Source organism: Nomascus leucogenys, chromosome 17 (assembly GCF_006542625.1).
Source record: "Nomascus leucogenys isolate Asia chromosome 17, Asia_NLE_v1, whole genome shotgun sequence".
Classification (NCBI taxonomy): domain Eukaryota; kingdom Metazoa; phylum Chordata; class Mammalia; order Primates; family Hylobatidae; genus Nomascus; species Nomascus leucogenys.
In genome coordinates, this window is record NC_044397.1 from 43,705,200 (window position 1) to 43,719,541 (window position 14,342).

The 14,342-nt window shown below is 41.3% G+C and overlaps 1 protein-coding gene across 6 annotated transcripts in view; it reads left to right on the plus strand.

The window, feature by feature from the left end:
• AUTS2 (activator of transcription and developmental regulator AUTS2) overlaps nt 1–14,342 on the plus strand; it is a 1,215,593-nt gene that overhangs the window by 840,103 nt on the left and 361,148 nt on the right. The gene's annotated exons all lie outside the window — the stretch shown is intronic.

Consider the following 14,342-nt stretch of genomic DNA (forward strand, 5'->3'; position numbering starts at 1 on the left):
GTGTGTACACATATATGAAAAGCTATCAGATTGTGCATTTTAAATACGTGCCTTTTACCGATGTCAGTTATATCTCAATAAAGCCACAAAAAAATAGTGAACAGTATCCCATAAAGAGGCAATCCATGGCTCACTCTGTGCTAGAAAAATTTTCTCTTTTCTTAGGAAGCTATATTTTGACGAACATTTAGGGGGAATTGTGAGACTACATTTCACCTTCACCTTTAGCTAAATAGGGGTTTTAGAAGACTGAAAGATGCCACCAGAAATTAAAAAAGAAAAAGGCATAAGAAGGTAGGATAGCCCTCTTTCTTCATTCCTTTTTCATTCCTACATCTGAACCGTAAAGGTGCCTTTTAACGTAATTTTTTAGTAAAACAAAAAAAGGTATTTAGAAAATATTATTAATTCTTTTCTCTCATCCCCCCCAACCCTTCTGCCATTACATTTCCCTCACCCGGAAAAGAGATTCTACAGTGCAGAAGTAAAAACTACTCCAAAATGTTGGCAGTCTAAAAGCGGACAGGCATTTTCAACACAAAGAGATGTTTGTTTTCCTTGCATTTTAACTCTTAATTTTTGACACAGTGGGGAACTCCAGCATGGCTGCCATTTAAAATGTAACAATGCCATGCGGCTCTGATTGCCTCTGTCACAGGGCTGTTGTGACGGAAGGCCAGGAGACAAAGCAAATGAGGCCAGAGACAGTGCCTGCTGCTGAGGTGCTGGTCCATTTCTCCACCCGCATTTGAATTTGTCTTTTCTCTGGCTAACTGCTTTTCTGCCCTGATGAGGAGTCACTCGGGGAGACTGAAGCTGGAATTTGTACAACCTCTTTCAGTCCCCTTGATTTTAATCAGAAATACACAATTATTCTTTTCCTCCAAATAGAGAAACTCAATCCCCATTTTAAATTCAATTATTGTAATTGCAGCATTCAGAAAAATAGCACATTCATTTTCTAATAAGAGATTGTGGATACCAAATTACTGCATATAGTATGTCAAAACAGGAAACTTGAGACTGGCAAACCAGTGGGTGTTTTTATCTTGGCAATTTGTATTTTCTTGCAGACAATTTATAGTAATGCTACCCTTCCTTGTTTATGATATAGAAGACTAGGTTTTCAAGCCATCCTAAAATAAAGACTGTTTTTGTTGGATACAGTTTAATTGAAAATCTCTGCTATGAGTATGAGGAATTCTACAAAGGGCAAAAGTGAAGGCAGATACCCAATAAAGAGAAGAAGAAAAAGGAATCACTTTAGGATCCTGTGTGACGGTAGCCTAAGATGTCTTTGGATCTTCTTGAACCATTCTCATTATCTCAAGCCATATTTATATTCCTTTAGCCAAGCTTCTCACTATCTTGCATTTGTGAAAAAAAAAAAAAAAAAAAAAAAAAAAAAAAAAAAAAGAAATCTGGTTGGTGAGAAATTGGTAATGTGGCCATTATGTCAGCAATATGAGAGCACCATTGTCCTTCTTCCTGCTCAATTCCAGTTGCTCTAGTTGACTTGAAGTGAATAAAATGTGAAAAGAAATACAGTTTTTTATTTTGAGTTTCCTGATTTTCATAAAAGAGTAACCTTAAGATCTGATTTCTTCAAGTGCCTGCTGTTATTTTCTTAGAATTTACTGTTGCCTCAAAATTATATCCATGTCAGCCAGGCATGGTGGCTCATGCCTGTAATCCCAGCACTTTGGGAGGCTGAGGTGGATGGATTACCTGAGGTCAGGAGTTTGAGACCAGCCTGGCCAACCTGGTGAAACTCTGTCTATACTAAAAAACATTAGCTGGGTGTGGTGGCGCATGCCTATAGTCCCAGTTATGGGAAGCTGAGGCAGGTGAATCGCTTGAATCCAGGAGGCGGAAGTTGCACTGAGCCAAGATTGCGCCACTGTGCTCCAGCCTGGGCAACAGAGTGAGACTCTGTCTCAAGAAAAAAAAATTATACCCATCTTTTTCATAGACACAGACACCTACCACACTTTCAGATCTTTTAGTGTTCATGCCGCCAACCACTGTCTCTCTCTTGATCTCTTCACTTAGACACTTTCTATGCTACCTTCCCTCAGGTATTTTGCTACTGTAATTTATTAATTCTTTCACATATACGTACTGAGCACCTTCTAGGTACTAGCTTCAAGTGGAGCAAGATATGAGCAAACTGAGATTTTGTCAAGGAAACTAGCCAACAGTGTTGGAGGTGCTAGAAACCATCAGCTAAGGTACAGCCAGAGAAGTCAGAGCCCTGGAAAGCTTCCATATGGAAGAAGGAACAGTCATTTCCATGTGTCCTGAAAGGGTGGTGGTCTGTTGGACCCCTGAGTGCCTACTAAGTGCCAGGTACTTTAGTTATATTCTCTCAGCAAATCCCCATTTTTGCAGTTACCTCTGGGAATTTTTATCTCTGTCAAGATTACTCTCTTGGTTGATTTTGGTAAATCAGTCCTTAAATCAATCTTGAATGTAAATAATCTCTGTGAGTAGGGCTATCCAAAGTATCTCCTAATTCTGACTGGTCAGAATCGCTAGACAAAGTTTAAAGTATCTAGCTTCCTACTTGCGCCAGTAATCACCTGGTGTTTTTGATATCCATTCTATTTATCTGTGCATTTATTTATTTTTCCAGCTTAACTTTGAACATTTTAATAATGTCAAAGCCCATATGCAGTATGCACAGCATAACTTACAAATTTAAACTCCAAATCTTATACCTATGCATTTTACTTTAGTCCCCGTATGCGGGTTACTGACTATTTGAAGAATAAGTCCAAGCTACATCCATCCTAGGAAAAACGTTCATCAAGAACCTAAAGGAACACTTCAAAATTTCAGCTCTAAAGTGTCTTTCCTTTTTGGTTTTTATCAGTGAAATAAAACTATTAGCTACCTGGAACATTCTTCTTGTTGCTCACTTCATTGAGAGGGAATGATGGTTTCTGGTTTTGTTTGTTTGGATGGTTGTTTCTGTTTTCATGTAGCATAGTATTGAGTCTTTAAACACGTCCTGAGCAGAAATCCTTGCAGAATGTGACTTCCCCTCTGGCAATAAAATGGTACAAAAATTCAACCCAACATTTAAAGAATTAGTAAGTTACCCTGTTGTTGTGTGTGATATATCTTTCACGGAAATAACTGGAAAAATGAAACTATTGGTATCTTTCTGGCTGCTTTCACATACCTGAACTCATTTAATTCTCCCAAAAATCCTGTGGGGTGTGTATCATCGCCATTCACTGGTTAAGAAAGGTAGACTCCAAGAATTAAGTTCCTTTCCAAACACGGCATGATTATTAAGTGGAGGGGGTTAGAATTTGAACCTACGTCAGCCTCAGACTGAATGAGCACTTCCTGTGAGCCAGGGACTGTGCTCAGTCCCTCTTAAGGGAGAGCTGTCTTCCGTGGAGCAGAAATACGGCTGACTGGCTACATCCACTGCTGCTTGTAGGCACTGCAATCCCTTTTCAGTTTCAGCTTGCCTCTGTACTTTGCCAAGCAATCAATCAGGAAAATATTTTGAAGTAGTTTCTTTGTATAGCCTGAGAGAGAGAGTGAGATGGTACATTATACCGGCTAAGAACATGAACTTTGAAGGACATAACTGGGTTCAAGTACCATCTCTGTCATTGGAAGCCTTACTTACTTTCTCATCTCTAAAATGGAAGGGTGGTAATATAATACTTTCTTCTAGTGCTGTTGTCAGGATTCTTTGTGTTTTTTCTTTGTTTGTTTGTTTTGTACAGGGTCTTTGTCTGTCACCCAGGCTAGAGCACAATAACATGATCACAGCTAACTGCAGCCTTGACCTTCTGGGCTCAAGCAATCCTCCCATGTCAGCCTCCCAGGTAGCTGGGACCACAGGCATGCATGACCATATCTGCTAATTGTAAAATTTTTTGCAGGGACAGGTGTCTCACTATGTTGCCCAGGCTGGTCTTGAACTTCTGGGCTCAAGCGATCATCCCGCCTCAGTCTTCCAAAGTTCTGGGATTACAGGCATGTGGCATCGCACCTGGCCTCAGGATTCTTTTTTGATGAATGCCAGCCAACAGCTGGCATTTCTAGAGGAAAACATGCTCTGCCATTGTTCCTGTGGAGGAACCCTGAAAGATGTGAAATGCACTTCAACAACCAGGCTTTTCCAAAATAGAGAGCTCAGGGCTGCCCTGCCATCATGGACACCCCATCTCTCCTTTAGCTTGAGATGGACATTGACCCTTTGGCTGGGAATTGAATCATATAGGTGATACTTAGCATGGAAAGCCGTAGCTACATTCAGTGTCTCACAACCTTTGCGGTGGAAGGAAGAATGGTTGCAGCAGCTTCATTACCTGGGGAAAAAGAACTTGGAATTCCAAGCACTTTAAGAAAGATGCTTTTACTTTGAGTGTTGGAGAAAATAGAGCAATTACCTATTGAAGACAAAGTGGATGAAAAAAACACCTCTGTTCATGCTACCCTGATCATGTAATCTATTCATATTCATTCTGCCTTCCTGAAGGTGATTCAACCCAGACTGACTGTTCCTGCTGGCTGTGCCTTTCCTTCCCCAGGATACATAGGGCACACAGTGATCACCTGAGATTCCCAGCTAAACTCAGGCATTTTCTACTCCAAGAGGAGATTCCTCAAAGGGCTAGAGCACCACAGGCAGTATCAGATAATGTGGAATGAGTGGAAGGAGGGAGGGAGGAGGAACCATAAATCATCAAATTGTTGTTGAGCATCTTTGAGGGTCCTCAAGAATACACTAGACCCTGTGATGATTCCAGGGACAACCAGCCTGCACTTTCTGAGGAGCTCACTGCTTGCCTGGGGACCAAGACTTGTATATGTTAAATCAGTGAAGAATTTATGCAAAACATATGTGAAATCAGTGAAGAATTCTATTCTATCTAGACTAGAGCCAGGGAGATTTCCAACACCTGACTCATGTATGCTTTTTAAAAAAAAAAAATTCAGTCTTACTGAAGATGAATGGATGGATGGATGGATGGTTTCTAACATCTGTTGATTGCTTCCTATGTATCAGGCACTGTTCTAGACATTTTTATGTTTATTACATATGTACTTATACAAATTATATATTTATTAACTCAATTAATGTTCTTAGCAACACTATGAGGTACATACTGTCAATAGCCCCATTTAATAGATGAGGAAACTGAAGCACAGAGACGTTAAGTTCCTTGCTAGAGGTTTCACAGATGATGTACAGTACAGGCAGGCTTTGCACCCAGGCAATCTGTCTCCATAGTTATATATGAAGGAGAATGATGTGGTCTTTTCAAGAGCTGTTGGCATCTTGGTTCACATTGAAAGCTACCAGGCTTTGTTATCTGTTCCTCTGGCTTTGGCTTCCTGAGTCTTAAGCACCCTCCTGTTTTCTAGAACACAGACCAGCTTGAACCAACCCTCTGTGATTCCGCCCCGCCTCTCCCCTGGCCCCACCAGGCCTCTCATTTGTAGTTTCTCTTACCGAGCACATTTCTAAACGAGGACGGTTGCTCCGCTTTAAGGACATACAAATGGCTTGCCCTCACCTGTCAAGCATGATCCTTGTATTTTACCAGGCCCATTATGAACGCAATCTTTCTGTCGAAAATTTGCATACCTCCTTTCTTGAAAAGTAATGACAGCAATTTCTTTCCCTCCGCTCACTTTCTGAGTGTCTCATTTAACGGCACCTGTGAAACCGACAGGCACAGAGATGAGAAGTGAAAGAGAGCAGTTGATTAAATCATCATCAAGTCGGGCCTCAGAAAGTCAATTCTGCTTGCCGTCTGCAATGATATCCTTTTATCTTAAAGTAATGAGCTATGGCACTTTTGCATCGGGTAATGCGATAAGTTCTATTAGCATGTTCCATTTGCCTCACAAGCAAGGGCAAGTCATTTTAGCTAGCTCATATCACTGCAATCAAAGCAATTGGCTTCCCAGGCAGAGAAGAAAGGGAAAAGGCTCAGGGTGATTTCTATGGATCACAACACAGCGGAAAAAATAGACTCTTGTATTATTTTAACCCATAACATACTTTTCCTTTTTACTCATCAGCAAATGTGGGTTTTATTAGCTTACACAGGACTCCAAAAAGAACCCAGCATCAGTTGAAGCAAACCTGGGGGTGGGGGCTCAGGCCACACCCAAAGCACCAAGAAACTATATATGGGAAGGGAAAATTGCCCCATTACAGAGGGGTCACAAATAGAATTCTGCCAAAGCACACAGGCAAAGGTGTCTTCCTGATAGTAACACTGTGGTCTCATAATAAACTCTTGCTTCACACCATCTTCAAAGTCATTTGTAATAGGTCCCCAGGCAAGTACGGATTAATGCTATTGATGACTTAGAATCAGTAAATCAATGACAGAGAAGCAAAGGATCTGTTGCTTAAGCTTAAAAGAGATGATTTACAAATCACCGGGCCCCAGACTGTCAGTTTTACCTTTGGACAAGAGACTTATTTTTCTGAGTTTGGCAACCACTGAGGTTGTGGACTCTGGGTTTTAAGTAAATTTCATCTTTGGGGTTTATGTATATTTATACTTGGCAAAATGTGACTTCCTTTCTTAGGGGAAAACAAGCTGAACTCCCCAAAGATTTGTGAAATATTCACTTCCAGCCCCACTTCCATTAACTCAACAATACTTTAATGATCTGTGGAAATTTACAGTATACAGATTGTTTTATGAAATACACTTGGATTTCCAAGTGACAAAAAGGAAAAAAATACATTAGAATTTAATTTGTGAGCTTTAAAACTTCAAGTTTGGACAACCTGATTTCTGTCAATATATTTGCACTTCTAATGGGTGGTAGAATGAACCTAGCGCATAGTAGTTACCTGAACGTTGTTGGTTGAATGAAAGTGTGTGATTATCTGAGACACTGGAGGGGGAATAAGAAGTGTTCCATTAGTCCCCTCAGATCACATTGGTTATTTGAGCTCTGGCCAGTCCAAACTGAGTACTTGCAAAAATGTCAGATTCTGAGAACTCCCCATTCAGGAATGCTAGATTATCAGTACCAAATTCCAGAGGCTTCTGAGAGTTGATTCTCTCTTGTAGCTCCTGAACAATTGAAGATTGGTGGACCTCATATGATTTTCAAATGGGCTCATTAGGTGATTAACAAAAGCTTTATTCTTGTAAACTGTTGTTTGGAACATGAATCTTTTAATTAGGCTTTCATTTTATCTGAGCTATTTTATTTGATCAGGCATAGTTAATGTTAAGATAGAGGGGAGGAGTCAATGGCATTATTTTACAGTCAGTAAGAATATGATCTCAGTGAGAACATTTTCAGGTTTAAAAATGTAAAAATTTCTAGGGCCCTAGTAGCTTTAAATTTCACTTAGTCCAAAACCAATATGAGAGCAGTGTAAACAGTGTGAAATTAGGGCTTTGTGGATTGATGAAAAACAGACAACATCAGAGCTGTCATATGTGGCACAAAATGGCAGCCCATTTTTACATGAGGAAAGGACTGGTCAGCTGGGCAGGGGATGGTGAACGTGTTTTTAGTCACCATGCTGCTATGTTACTTCTTTAAATAAGAAAATAAGTGTCATGTTTTCTGCAGGTGGCTTCTTCTGAAATTGCTTTTAGGTGAGGGATGTCTTTAAGGTCTTAGATAAACCGCCTGCCCCAAAGGGGAATCGATTTGTTTTGTCACTGGCAAAGTTAAATTATACTTGATGTTAGATATTGTAGTTTACAAGTTGGGGTTCTCCCTCATTTTCCTCTCATTTCCTTTAGGCAGAAACAAGAATAAAATAACTTTGTTCAGCAGTGGTATTCAGCCCTGACATCTTTGGTGGCAATGATAAATGGATTTGAGATACGAAATAACTGTTCCAGCAAGGTCCATTGAGCAGAATAGAGAGCAATGCCCTCCTCAATGTCACTGTATGTGATATATTCAATGATTGCCACTCTCTGCTTAAGAATGCATTCCATCACAAGGTACCTAGAACTCCATCTTGTTGCTACATTCTGAATGAGACAGAGAGATGTCACAGACCTTGACTCATTTCAATTTGGACCAGAGTCTTAAAACACAGATACTGAGATTCCCAAATGAAAATGAAAAATACTTGCTTTTGAGGAAGTATAATAAAGTCATAATCACATCTTTTCTGAGCCTTTTAATGGAAGATATTTTCTTCTGGGCCCCAACTCTAGGCTCTGCTAACAATTTTAACCTCCCTCAGTATGTTCACACATACATCTCTTTGTGTTAAGCAGTCATATTAGTGTTTCCTGTACTTTCTCTTTGGAATCACCTGCCTTTTAAATCATATTTTGCTTATGCTGCATGGAATCAACCACAGTTTGAACAATACTCAAGAAGAATGAGATTGACTTGTCAGTATAAGTGAGCACCTATTGTGTCCCAAGGCCTAGAGGTACAAAGATAAGCAAGGCACTGTCCTTACTTACGCGGAGCTCATTCTCTGGCAGGAAAGACTGTTGTGGCAAACAACTGCAGTCCAGTTTTGTAAGGGATGGAGATAGAAGAAATTAAGTCTTTCTGGAAAAGTATTGGAAGATTCAAAAAAGGAACTGTGTTTTGAAGGTGAATGTCAGGCTTTTGGGTAGAAACTTGGAGGAATAGAATTCCCAGTAGAGGGACTTGTTAAGTGCAGATGCCTGGTGGTATGACTGAGCGTGAGTGGGCGTGGTTGAAGCAAGGTATGTTAGGAACGTGAGGATGCCAACCAGGGCCTGGCCACAAGCTATTTGCAACCAACCTGCTGTGAGATTAGTATGGAGAGTCAAGAGTAAGCACTGGGAAACTTTTAGAGTAACTCAGTAGCATAATTTTGTGTTTCATAAATCTAATAATTTTTTACAATGTATTATATATATTTGTTTTTCATTTTTCAAGAATTTGACTTTTTATTATATTTTATGAAAGTAATTGTCGTAACATATTAGAAATTAAAGAAAGCAAAACAAAAACAAATGGCTCTTCACCACAGAAAGCTTAAGAAGCATTGTGTTGAGACAGTGGTTGGGATTTGGGAGTTGAGGGGGATTAGAAACAGAATGTGAAGGGTCTTCATAGGCCTTGTGAAGCATCTGCATCAAATAGAAATTTAGGAGATCCACTCTGGTCAATAAGGACTTGGATTAGAAAAGGAAGAGAGCATAGACCTTGGAAAGCAGTCATTATCCTCTTGTAATGACAAAATAAAACCCTGAACTAACACAGTAGCCATGGCCACAGGGATGGAGAGTTAGAAAGCAGAATCAATAACGTGGGGTGAGAGAGGAAGATAAGTCCACTCAAGGATGGGGTCAAGGATAAGGCTCTTCACTTACACAGTTGAGTGATTGCTTGGTGATGCTATTACCGAGGGCAACATGGGAGAGGGGCAGTTTCAGGTGAGCAAAGATGTTGAGTCCAGATTTAGATAGATACTTGAGTCTGAGGTATTCACCACACTTCAACAGGGGGCACGTACCAAACAGAAGCTTCATAATACTTAACATTTATCATCTGCACATACTTGGTACCATGCACTAAGTTGTTTACATGTACTAACTCATTCTCCTCTTCTAGCCATATTTTATAGAGAAGTAAACTAAGGCCCAGAGAGTTTAAATAACTTATCCAAAGTTACACAGCTGGCAAATGTGGGCATAGAGATTTTTGAGTTTCAGCATATACATGGTAGAAAGGAACAAGGGAATCTTTAAGGACTCCCTTGAAAGTCACATAGAAACAATAGAACTCCAGATGCAACTCTGGGGAGACAGTGACATTAAAGAATATGCAGAAAAGGAAGGGCCTTGAAAAGACAGTCGCAAATAGTAATATTGGTGAATGGGTGCAAAGGGAAAAATTCTAGGATGTGCAGTTGAAACAATCTAAATAACCAGCACTGGGGAATTTTTAAATTAGATTATGTTACAATCCACACAGCAGATTGCAGTGTCGCCATTTTTTAAAGTGATGTTACAGCATAAATTTTACTGATTAAACTAAAATATTTGACATCTTATGTGGAAATCAAAGCAGGTTCCAAAATGGTAGGAATTCATTTTTATTTCTTAAAATGTATGTTTGAAAGACGAGGGGGATTATATCCTTAAGACTAGAAAGACTTACACAAATGTATTAACAGTGTTTACCTAAGGATTGTAGATTTATGGGTAATTTTTAAAATGTATCCAGTAAATATGTTTTTTGTCTGTTTGTTTGTTTGTTTGTTTTTGAGACGGAGTCTCGCTCTGTTGCCCAGGGTGGAGTGATCTCAGCTCACTACAACCTCCATCTCCCTGGCTCAAGCGATTCTCCTGACTCAGCCTCCTGAGTATCTGGGATTACAGGCGCGTGCCACCATGCCCGGCTAATTTTTGTATTTTTAGTAGAGATGGCAGTTCACCATGTTGGTCAGGCTGGTCTCGAACTCCTGACCTCGTGATCCACCCGCCTCAGCCTCCCAAAGTGCTGGGATTACAGGCATGAGCCCCCTCACCTGGCTGTAAATCTGTATTTTCAAAAGGAGAAAGATTGGGTGGGTTGGTTTGTTGTTTAAGGGGTAAGACTTGTCTGGGAAAGGAAGACCGTGCCTCCAGCAGTTCACTTTTAATTCATGAAACCAGGGGAAGAGATGGTGAAGATGGAAGTTGAGCAGTCTCAGTATTGGGATGGCTGGAAGGACTCAGGTTTAGGAACTAGTCCCTTTCTAACTGTGCATTTTTGAGGCCTGTGGCCAGGCGTGCACACCTCCTCTTTCTCTCCTTTTGTCTGTGATGGTTCGGGTCATGTCTTTGTCTGAAGGCCGGGTGACCACGAATTCTTATCTGTCATTGCTGTAAGGCCTAGTTGTTTCTTTTTGTCTCTTTTCATTTCTTGCTTTTAAGATGGAGGAAATATTTTTAGCTTTTCACAGCGGGCTTTGAAATCTTGTCATGGAGAGTACTTCGTCACCTCAAGCTGGTAGTTAGTGTGCAACCTGTTTGCTAATAAACCAAAGCAGGACCCCGATGTCAAAATGCTTAAAATGGTCAAATCTGCTGGGACCCCGTCTCTGCATCTGACATGCCTTTTCCATTTCCCAGCCTCATGCAGAACATAAACCTGCATCAGGAGGTGGCTCAATGTGAACTCTTATAAATTGGAGTGGGTATCTAGGGATTGAGGAGCAGACACTTCTTCTTTTAACCTTTGAAGACCAAGAATCATTTGGCCAAAAAAATCCACAGTGTATTGAACTTAGGGTGTGAAAACTGTACAGCGTATTAAATGTGAATTTGAGACCATGAATTCTACCCACACTGACTATAAAACAGCCTCCCTTTTTCATAAAGCAGGCCCATAAACCGCTGCCAGTGAAGCAGAAAGACTCCTTAGGACTGTGGCTTGCTTTCCGTCTGGGGTTGTCAACAAACCCCCTTTATGAGTGGAATAGACCTCTTGTATGTGTCGAGCTTCTGGCTTTTTACAGAGTGTGTTAGGAGCCAGGCAAGGCAAACGTTAGGCGCTGTTTGCTGAGTGCATTTATTGCCTTTGCATAATTTATGAGCTGGAGGGGTTGACCATCATTCGTCTCTGCCAGGGGCTGGCACTCGAGGCTCCAGAGAGTGGAGCTGTAAATTGGATGGTGCGCTCCTGCTGAGCTCACGGCAAAGTCCTCGGGTCAGTATGGGAATTTAATACCAGAAATGGAACTGTTTTCTCAGCACACCATGTGGACCCCAGTGCAGCAGAGACTGTTTTGGCAGACTCCACGACTGGCCTTGTCGAGGAGCTGTCACTCACCCGGCATGTTGTGTGGGGAGCCTGAGCATTTTTAATCGGCTTGGCATCCGTGCTGCTTCCATAATGGATACCAGTAGGTCTCAGTTCTTCACCATATGCTTAACTCTGGAGACAAGGTGCTTCTGGGTATATCAGTAATTACTTGGTGCAGAATTAAGTGGACCTTGAAATTAGAACTGGACTGCTGGAAAGCAGGAAGCTTAACACTTTGATAGAAATAACCATTCCCAGGGACATACTGCCAATAGGATAGGGGGCACAGTGGTGGTTCTTTCCCAGCTACCCTACTCCGCGTCCTCCCTGCACACCAGATCCTTGGGGAGGTGGGCAAATGCGCTGCCACAGCCTTCAGCTGTCATTGATTACCTCACAAGGAGCACTGTGAACATCTGGGAACATGAGCCTGCCTGGCAAAATAGTCTTCCGCCTTCCACACCCCTCCTGAATTGAGCGTTGTCACTCTTGAAAATGTGCCCGGATCTTAGGAACCTCACAGAGGGCTTAATTAAAGGCAATGGAGAGATCACACAATCAGGACACTATTGTTTCTCATCCACCTGCGGTTCTAGGCCTTCAGAGTCTTTATCTCATCCAATTTCTCAACTCATTTGACTTATTATAATAAATAAACCACTCATCAGGTCAAAGAATGTAAATGTAGACAATCTGAGGTTGGAAGCTGGATTGGAAATGATGCACTGTACTTGGTTAAATCACTGTCACTGAATATCTGACTACCCTGTGGCACTGAGGAGCCAATGGGAGAAGTAGAAAATGTTCTAATCCTCCAGTCTATGAGACTGTGATATAAGTTCCTAAATGCTTTTAGTACAGAGTGCTTAGTCTGAAAAGAATAAGTAGTCCCCAGGTTGTCTCATAATAGCAAGAAGTCCATTTAGATGGGTGTTCTGTTACTTCTCATTAAAAGCTCTCTAATAGGAGCTTAAACAATAAGGTAACTTAGTGTTTTCTGAATAAAAGTCCTGAGGCAGGCTGCCCTGAGATGGGTTCAGTGGTCCAGATCCGTCAGGCTTTTTTTCCCTTGGTCCCACTCTGTTGTTTTTATACTGAGTCTTTTTGCCTCATTTTTACAAGATGGCTGCTACGTATCCGGACATCACATTTTTATACACTCACTTTCAAAGGCCTAAGGCAGGTGGTTCCTTCTTTTCTTTGTTTACTGGGGAGACAAAATTGTTTCTAGAGCCCTCAGCAGATTTCAGAATCTCATTGGCCAAATATGGGCCTTCAAATGAACAACTGCAATGCCCGGAGGTTTACCTCTTTTCCCACCTTTAGCTGCAAGAAAAATTGAGAAAGAAAATACCTGGCATTTTTAACCTCAAAGTGTCAGGAGAAGGTACAGACTAGGCAGAAGGGAGTTGTAAATGGCTGTGGGGATCTACCCAGCAGTGGCTGCCCTATGAGCAAATTTATTTCCTGTTTCTGTTAAAGCTATACCAACTCCCATGTGCAGGTGGCCACACTAAAAAACCTTGGCATCATCCTAGACGCGTCCCTGTTACTTGCTTCCCATATCCACGTGTTATCAAATCCTGTTGGTTCTACCTTCACAATTGCTCTGCCATCTGCTTCTCCCTTCCTAAACCATGGCACCACCCTGGGTTAGACAGTGGAATGGCTGCCAAACCGCTCTCCCTGTGACCTGTTTTTTCCCCACTGTGCACTCTCTCCACGTTCCCACAGAAAGTCATCCTCATGGAAGCAGCTCTGATCATGCCACACCCCTGCTAGTGTTTGTATCCCAGCTTCATATCTTACTGCTAAACGGAAGGCTCCTTCAGAGCCGGGCCTGTATCTCAGGTGAATTTCAGTCTAGTTTAGCAGTTCCTTATCAAGGGCTGTTGACTGAATGAATGGATATATTTACCTGCTGAGCTTTACTCTAACAAAACACATCCCCCAGCTTTTCATTGAATATTGAATTAACAAAACACTTCATTTTTTTTAAGTGGTGTTCTTTTTTCCTTTGTTTATCATGAGGAACCCGAAGATTGGGGTTAATTATTAATTATCACTCTCTGCTTATCCCAAACCAAACTCAATGGTTGGATTTTAGAATTTGTTTGATATGCTCTGAGTCTATGGCCCTAAAACATACTTGTTTGCCCATGTTTTTTATTTACTACCCTGACCTCTTGTCTTTGGCGTACTTTTTATAGAGAATGTTCCTTCTATTCTCTGGGCTTCTAAACTGGAAAAGGCAGCCATCACAAGTGGTGAGCCTTGGCCATTATGTTCTGTTTCCTTCAAAGTTCAAATGAGCGACTACAATGCCCAGAGGTTTACCTCTTTTCCTGTAGAAAAGCACCGGGAGAGATACAGCCATTCATATTAGCTGAAGATAGAATGTCTTCGTTAAGAAATTGATTTTGCTCTGAATTTCACTGAACAGTCTTGATTCACCTTAATCCTGTGGCTGACTCCTAAGGGGCAGCGCCTCTACCCTGCAGTGGAGAGAGGGAAGCGCTCACTTGTGTGATTGAGCACCTTGCTGGACTGACCTGAGGAAGAGCCACAGAGTACAGGCATCAGATGAAAGC